Source organism: Mustelus asterias, chromosome 15 (genome assembly GCF_964213995.1).
Source record: "Mustelus asterias chromosome 15, sMusAst1.hap1.1, whole genome shotgun sequence".
Taxonomy (NCBI): domain Eukaryota; kingdom Metazoa; phylum Chordata; class Chondrichthyes; order Carcharhiniformes; family Triakidae; genus Mustelus; species Mustelus asterias.
The window spans coordinates 43,483,149-43,491,889 of record NC_135815.1 but is presented as its reverse complement, the minus strand read 5'-3'; positions in this window follow the sequence as shown (position 1 = coordinate 43,491,889).

Genomic DNA, 8,741 nt, shown 5'->3' with positions numbered 1-8,741 from the left:
CTAATGACTGCAGACAATTGTATAGTAAGATCCAGAAGAGCCGTTGTCACAGAGCACTGAAACCCTGCTATAAAGGTCAGCTTATGCTGGAGTCCACTGTTCAGTCACACAAACTGACTGCCACATAGGGATGGCATAGTGGCACAGCAGTTAGCACTGCTACCTCACAGCGCCAGAGACCTGGGTTCGATTCCTGGCTTGTCTGTGCAGAGTCTGCACGTTCTCCCGGTATCTGCGTGGGTTTCGTCCTGGCGTTCCAGTTTCCTCCCACAATCCAAAAGACGTGCTGGTTAGGTGCATTGGCCATGCTAAATTCTCCCTCAGTGTACCCGAACAGGCTTTGGAGTGTGGCTGTGTTCAATGCATAGGGGATTTTCACAGTAACTTCATTGCAGTGTTAATGTAAGCTTACTTGTGACACTAAACTTAAACTTTATAAATATACAGACAGCAACAAAATCAAAAAGATGAACTTTTCCAATGACCTTAGAAAATTTTACTTTTAATTCAAACCCTTAATTATACACTCATTTTATTCCCTAAAGAAATTTATAAAACATTTGATGTTGGTTTACTATTCATGCTTGGATCAGGCAAATTCCTGTAATGGTTACAGGTGTGAGATAGTCAAGACTCCACAATAATGAGATTTCCGAAATCAGGTGTGGGTGAGTTACAATACTGTCGTCTAATCTTCCGATAATAGCTTTATGACATCACCCAAACTCCTTTGTTAAACTGCATATGTACACTGCCATGTATACATTGTACTGTGTACATAGTTATCTGGAATTATTTTCAACACCACTGTTTTCAGTAAACAGTGACAGAAATAGCACAATACTGTGGACAGGCTTTGAGTATTTGATGCTGTTTATTCCTTTGTGATCTCTGTAGAGACATCTTTTTATGTACAACTTTTTATGTTCCTGTGTGACCATGTGATGTACAAACTAAAGTGTTAGAAAAGAAAAGAAATATGAGAAGCAGCTATAAACGGTAATATTTACCAATTCAACAAACCTCAAGGTTTTCAGTAAGCATAATTTCTCTCACACAACGCAAAATTCATTTCATTTCTTATAGGTCCACCTACAAAAGGCATGTATTCTAGCCAGGAAGACTCTAAAATAACTGCTCAAGGGCCTTTGACCTTGCTATTGGCAACCATTGAAAGGTGCACAGAAATGACACAGACTGCTTTAACCTCTGCCATTTTTCCTTTCCCCCGGGAGATATCTGGTCTCCATTCAAACCCCTAACCATCAAAACACACCCGGCGCATTTTCAGCAATATCCCCCAAACTCTTGGATCCAGAGATCTCCAAGCATCTGTCCTTGGTCTCTTCCTTTTCCTTATCTACATTCTACTTCCTGACAACATTACCTCAGGCGTGGAATGAGCTTTCTCATGTACACTGATGAAATCTGTCCATCATTTCTCTCAAAGGTTTGCCTGACCTTGAAAAAGAAACCTGTGTTCGGCCTGTAAAATGATTGTTTGACATCAGAGAGCTATCTTTTCTGAGTGGACCTGACACGATATTGTGGCTGTCTCAATTTAACCGTCAGCCTGGAATTAGATGGTAGAGCCCAGTCGAAGCGGCTGAGGGACTTCACTGGTGCATTCTGGGAGAAGTCCGACCAACAACGTCTACTAAGAAGTGGGAAGCGGAAGATCTGATGTCAAGAAGTAGAACATTACATTCGTGTTTCCCTCCCTCTCTCCTCCTCTAACCAAAAGAAAGGCCACTCTGAGAAGGTAAAAGTGATGGGACGAGTTTTATAAATTTTCTTAAATCATTTTAATTGGTGCTAGAAATGTCGGTCAGTGGGGTTAAGTGCTGCACTTGTGAGAATTGTGAGATCCGTGACGCTTCCAGCGTCTCAGACGACTACATCTGCAGGAAGTGCACCCAATTGCAGCTCCTTACAGACCACATGGATAGGTTGGAACAGCAGTTGAATGCACTTAGGAGCATGAAGGTGGCGGAAAGCATCATAGATAGGAGCTTTAGAGACGTGGTCACACCCAAGGTGCAGCCAGATAGATGGGTGACCGCTAAAAGGGGCAGGCCGTCAGTGCAGGAATCCCCTGTGGTCGTCCCCCTCTCTAACAAGTATACTGTTTTGGATACTGTTCGGGGGGATGGCTTATCAGGGGATAACAGCAGCAGCAGCCAGGGCTGTGGCACCACAGCTGGCTCTGTTGTTAAGCAGGGAGGGACAAAGAGGACTAGACCAATAGTTACAGGGGACTCTATAGTTAGGGGTGCAGATAGGTGCTTCTGTGGACGTGAAAGAGACTCCAGGATGGTATGTTGCCTCCCTGGCGCCAGGGTCCAGGATGTCTCTGAACGGGCAGAAAGCATTCTGAAGGGAGAAGGTGAGCAGCCAGAGGTCGTGGTACATATTGGTACTAACGACATAGGCAGGAAGAGGACCTGCAGCAGCAGTTTAGGGAGTTAGGTAGAAAGTTAAAAAGCAAGACCTCCAGGGTTGTAATCTCAGGATTACTCCCTGTGCCACGTACCAGTGAGGCTAGAAATAGGAAGATAGTACAGCTCAACAGGTGGCTAAACAGCTGGTGTAGAAGGGAGGGTTTCAAATATCTGGACCATTGGGATCTCTTCCAAGGCAGATGGGACCTGTACAAGAAGGGTTGCATCTAACTGGAAGGGCATAAATATTCTGGTTGGGAGGTTTGCTTGTGTCACACGGGAGGATAAAAGCTAGCTTGGCAGGGGGGTGGGGACCGAAGCAAAAGTGATTTAATAGAAGGGGAATCAGGGAGTAGGGCCAGTAAGACTCAGAGCAGGCAGGGTGTGGTTGCTAATCAAAGAGGGTCTGGGAGACTGACGTGCATTTATTTCAATGCGAGAAGTGTAACAGGTAAGGCAGCTGAACTCAGAGCTTGGATTAGTATTTGGAACTATGATGTTGTTGCTATTACAGAGACTTGGTTAAGGGAGGGACAGGAATGGCAGCTTAACGTTCCAGGATACAGATGTGTCAGGTGGGATAGAGGGAGATGTAAAAGGGGTGGGGGAGTTGCACTACTAGTTAAGGAGAATATCGTAGCTGTACTGCGGGAGGACACCTCAGAGGGCTCATACAGCGAGGCAATATGGGTAGAGCTCAGGAATAGGGAGGATGTAGTCACAATGTTGGGGTTTACTATAGACCAACCAACAGCCAGTGGGAAATAGAGGTACACAGATTTTGGCAAGGTGTAAAAGTAACAGAGTTGTTGTAGTGGGAAATTTTAACTTCCCCTACATTGACTGGGACTCACTTTGTGCTAGGGGCATGGATGGGGCAGAGTTAGTAAGGAGCATCCAGGAGGGCTTGGTTTCATCGGTCAGAACATTGAATACAGGAGTTGGGACGTCTTGTTGAAGTTGTACAAGACATTGGTAAGGCCACACTTGGAATACTGTGTGAAATTCTGGTCACCCTATTATAGAAAAGATACTATTAAACTAGAAAGAGTGCAGAAAAGATTTACTAGGATGCTACCGGGACTTGATGGATTGAGTTATAAAGAGAGGCTGAATAGACTGGGACTTTTTTCTCTGGAGCGTAGGAGGCTGAGGAGTGACCTTATAGAGGTCTATAAAGTAATGAGGGGCATAGACAAGGTAGATAGTCAATATCTTTTTCCAAAGGTAGGGGAATCTAAAACTAGAGGGTATAGGTTTAAGGTGAGAGGGGAGAGAAACAAAAGTGTCCAGAGGGGCAATTTTTTCACACAGAGGGTGGTGAGTGTCTGGAACAAGCTGCCAGAGGTAGTAGTAGAGGCGGGTACAATTTTATCTTTTAAAAAACATTTCGATAGTTACATGGGTACGATGGGTATAGAGGGATATGAGCCAAATGCGGGCAATTGGGATTAGCTTAGGAGTTTTTTAAAAAAAATAAGGGTGGCATGGACAAGTTGGGCCTAAGGGCCTGTTTCCATGCTGTAAACGTCTGTGACTCTGTGACTCTATGGCTTCTTGAAGCAGTATGTAGACAGTCCAACTAGGGAAGGGGCCATACTGAACCTGGTATTGGGGAATGAGCCCGGCCAGGTGGTCGACGTTTCAGTAGGGGAGCAGTTCGGGAACAATGACCACAACTCAGTAAGCTTTCAGGTATTGATGGATAAAGATAAGTGTAGTCCTCAAGTTAAGGTGCTAAATTGGGGGAAGGCTAATTACAACACTATTAGGCAGGAACTGAAGAATGTAATTGGGAGCAGATGTTTGAGGGCAAATCAACATCTGGCATGTGGGAGGCTTTCAAGTGTAAGTTGATCGGGATTCAGGACCGGCACATTCCTGTAAGGACGAAGGATAAGTATGGCAAGTTTTGGGAACCTTGGATAATGAGATATTGTGAGCCTAGTCAAAGAGAAAAAGGAAGCATTTGTCAAAGCTAGGAGCTGGGAACACACAAAGCAAGTGTGGAGTACAAGGAAAGTAGAAAGAAACTTAAGGAGTAAGGAGGGCTAAAAGTGGTCATGAAAAGTCATTGGCCAGCAGGATTAAGGAAAATCACAAGGCATATCTATGTCATTTTGTGGCCTCTTTGGGTCGCCTCACTGCTTAATGTCACTCCTAGCTTTGTATCATCAGCAAGCTTGGATATGTTACTCTAGGTATCTTTTAAGTCATTAATGTAAGTTGTAAACAGCTGAGACCCCAGCACTGACCTTTGTGGCACCTCATTAGTTATAGCCTGCAACTTGAAAATACCCCATTTATCCCTACCCTTTGCTTTCTGTTCAATAACCAATCCTCTATCTGTGCTAATATATTAGCCACAAATCAATGAAAAGTTACATTGTGTAATAACCTTTCACATTACAGCTGTCTATTAGAAATTCAGGCATGCACCCACTTGTTCCCCTTTACCTATCCCATTAATGACATCCTCAACAAACTCTTAATAACTTCGTCAGATGACAGGTTAAAACCAATTTAACCCTATCTAATCATATTGTGATTTTCTAAGTTGCCTCCAATGACTGAGTAACTGGCTGTAGTTCCCTGTTTTCTCTATCTCTCTTGAATAGTGGGGTTTACATTTGCCCTCAGTTGAAGAGTGTGCAAGTAGCAGCAGGACATTCAGTGCATTGGGCTCTAGTGAGTAAAGGATGGTATTGGGAAGGCCTGTATGTACTAGGGCTTCAGGTGCTGCAGGGCAAAATAGACAGTAAGAGTTGTCATTATGAGCCTTGACTGAACATTTTCTTACATCACAGCCAGGTTGTAGGTTGAATGCTCCTTGTATTCACCCACTCTGCCAACTTTTGCTGTGTTATTTGCCTTGGCACCCTTTTCCCATCAACTGTTAACAGGACCACATTCCTCCTGCTGACCGTCATGGCTCTGTTTGAAAGGTTTGGAGTACTTGCAGTCATTATTCCGATGTATTCTCCACGCTCAAGCACAGGAAATTGTGTATGCAATACTCGCAAAGTCTACCTTCCCTTTAAAGGGATCAGGTTAACTGTAAATTATATCCTTGCTGCCCGATTTCACACCATCCCCACTGGGATAACTTTCAAGAACTAGCATGAGTAACACTGACAGCTTTTATATCACAATCGAATGAAGAATGAGCCAAAACCTGAAATCGTTTTGTGCATCTCACCCACATCATCAACTAGAGTCAGCAATCATGTGAGAATGGCCTCTTTCTGCACTATAGGGATTCTATGATTCTATAATCACCCTGCCCATTTAATGCATGCAGGAATAAAAGTTGAATTTCTGCCCCATCAAGTCCCAACGAAGTAATGATTTCTGCAGGTAAGTTCTTTTAGTTGTACCTTTTCTTGAATCTTACACAAAAGCCTTGTGAAAACCCACACACACGATATCTACTGCATTCCTAAATCAATCCCACTGGTCACTTCTTTGAAAAAACTCTGTTTATGTGGTCACGAACAGCATGGACAGCACGATGGCACGATAGTTAACACTGCTGCCTCACAGCACCAGGGATCCAGGTTCAATTCTGACTTCGGGTGACTGTCTGTGTGGAGTTTGCACATTCTCACCGTGCCTGCGTGGGTTTCCTCTGGGTGCTCTGGTTTCCTCCCACAGTCCAAAGATGTATAGATTAGGGGGATTAGTAGGTTAAATATTGGGGGTCACGGGTATAGGGCAGGGCCTGAACCATGGCCAATCCACCTAACCTGAACATTTTGGGACATTAAGGTTTTAAGTTTATTTATTAGTGTCACAAGTAGACTTACATTAACACTGCAATGAAGTTACTGTGAAAGTCTCCTAGTCGCCACACTCCGGCACCTGTTCGGATACACTGAGAAAGAATTTAGCATGGCCAAGCCATATGACCAGCACGTTTTTGGAGTGTGGGAGGAAAACTGAGCACATGGAGCAAACCCATGGCAGACACACAGAGGATGTGCAAACTCCATACAGTCATCGAAAGCCAGAATTGAACCCAGGTCCTTGGTGCTGTGAGGCAACAGTGTTAACCACTGTGCCATCATGCTGCTCCTTTTAAGTACTTATCTTACCCTTTCATTTACAGTTCAATCATTTGATTCTGATTTGATTTGATTTATTATTGTCACATGTATTAACATACAGTGAAAGGCATTGTTTCTTGCACGCTATACAGACAAAGCATACCGTTCATAGAGAAGTGGAGAATGTAGTGTTACAGTCATAGGTAGGGTGGAGAGAAAAATCAACTTTATGCAAGATAGGTCCATTCAAAAGTCTGACAGCAGCAGGGAAGAAGCCGCTCTTGAGTCGGTTGGTACGTGACCTCAGACTTTTGTATCTTTTTCCCGACGGAAGAAGGTGGAAGAGAGAATGTCGGGGGTGTGTGAGGTCCTTAATTATGCTGGCTGCTTTGCTGAGGCAGCATGAAGTGTAGACAGAGTCAATGGGTGAGAGGCTGGTTTGCGTGATGGATTGGGCGATATTCACGACCTTTTGTAGTTCCTTGTGGTCTTGGGCAGAGCAGGAGCCATACCAAGCTGTGATACAACCAGGAAGAATGCTTTCTATGGTGCATCTGTAAAAGTTGGTGAGAGTCACAGCTGACATGCTAAATTTCCTTAGTCTTCTGAGAAAGTCAAGGCGTTGGTGGGCTTTCTTAACTATAGTGTCGACATGGGGGGACCAGGACAGGTTGTTGGTGACCTGGACACCTAAAAACTTGACGCTCTCGACCCTTTCTACTTTGTCACCATTGATGTAGACAGGGACATGTTCTTCTTTACGCTTCATGATGACTATCTCCTTCGTTTTGTTGACATTGAGGGAGAGATTATTGTTGCCGCACCAGTTCACCAGATTCTCTATCTCATTCCTGTACTCTGTCTCATCGTTGTCAATCATAAAATTGCTTTCAATTGTAGACTGTGTTTAAGAACATCTCTAAATTTACTTACTGTACTATGTGTGCTCCCGTAGCAACAGAGCTGGGAACAGAGGAATGTCTGACTAGGAGGTAGATATTTCCTTGGTCTTGGGTTGCTAACTTCTCCACCACAGCAAAAATGAATTTTAAATGTATCAGTGAAACCCTAATAGAATCAAATACAACACAATTAAACTGTGGTCTAAGGAACATACTATCTCAACAAGTTTTCTCCCATTGGTCAAAGGTGGGCGGGTAGGGATACAATAGAGCATTTAAGTTTGAGTGATGTCATCTACTTTAATGAGTCAATGGGGAAATTCATCGCCTCATGTGGTGTTGAACCTTTGAGACCAGAAAGGTCCCAGGTTTAATTGACTGGCTGCGGGGAGGTAGCTGATCTCATCAACAGTCACAGAATGAGTGGTCTCAGTGTCCTTGAGTTGTGAAGGGAGAGAAAAAAAATCAACCCGGATTCTTACTCTTGAGTGCGATTCAATCCTTGCCAGAAAGCACATAGATGTCATGTGAGGACAAGATAGGGCCTGAGACATCTTGGACAAAAACCTTGTCAAAACCCACATATCTTCTGCATTCCATTTAACTATCCAATTAATTTCTTCTTTGAAAAAACTCTGTTTAACTTATCAAGCACAACTAATATTTAATGAATCCATGCTGGCTGTCCTTGATTGAACCATGTATTTCTAACTACCCATTTTTTTTCTCAATTTATGGATTCTGAAGGTTTGCCCACTACCAATTTTAGATTAATTGTTCTGCATTTTCTTTCTCTTATTTTTCAATAAGGGTACATCCTGGACTGCTCATCTTCACCTTATTCTCCAGTTTACTAGACAATATACCTAGGATTGAAAAATTGTGGCCTGAACATTTCCTCTCTTACTTATTTCAACAGCCTAATGTGTTTGCCATTAGGGCCCAAAAACAGAACCAACATGTGTTCCTGTATTTTGAACTAATCTTTTTCGACAGTCATTTCTATATTCCTACTATCACCTTCAGAAGGTCTTGTGGCACAGTGGGTATCATCCCTGCCTCTGAGCAAAAGACCTGGGTTCGATTCACACCCCAGGACTTGATGGCTAAGGAAGGTGTGTTCATAACGTGGTCAAACATAGAAACATAGAATCCCTACAGTGCAGAAGGAGGCCATTCGGCCCATCGAGTCTGCGCCGACCATAATCCCACCAAGGCCCTATCCCCATAACCCCATGCATTTACCCTAGCTAGTCCCCCTGATACTAAGGGGTAATTTAGCATGGCCAATCCACCTAACCTGCATATCTTTGGACTCTGGGAGGAAACCAGAGCACCCGGAGGAAATACAC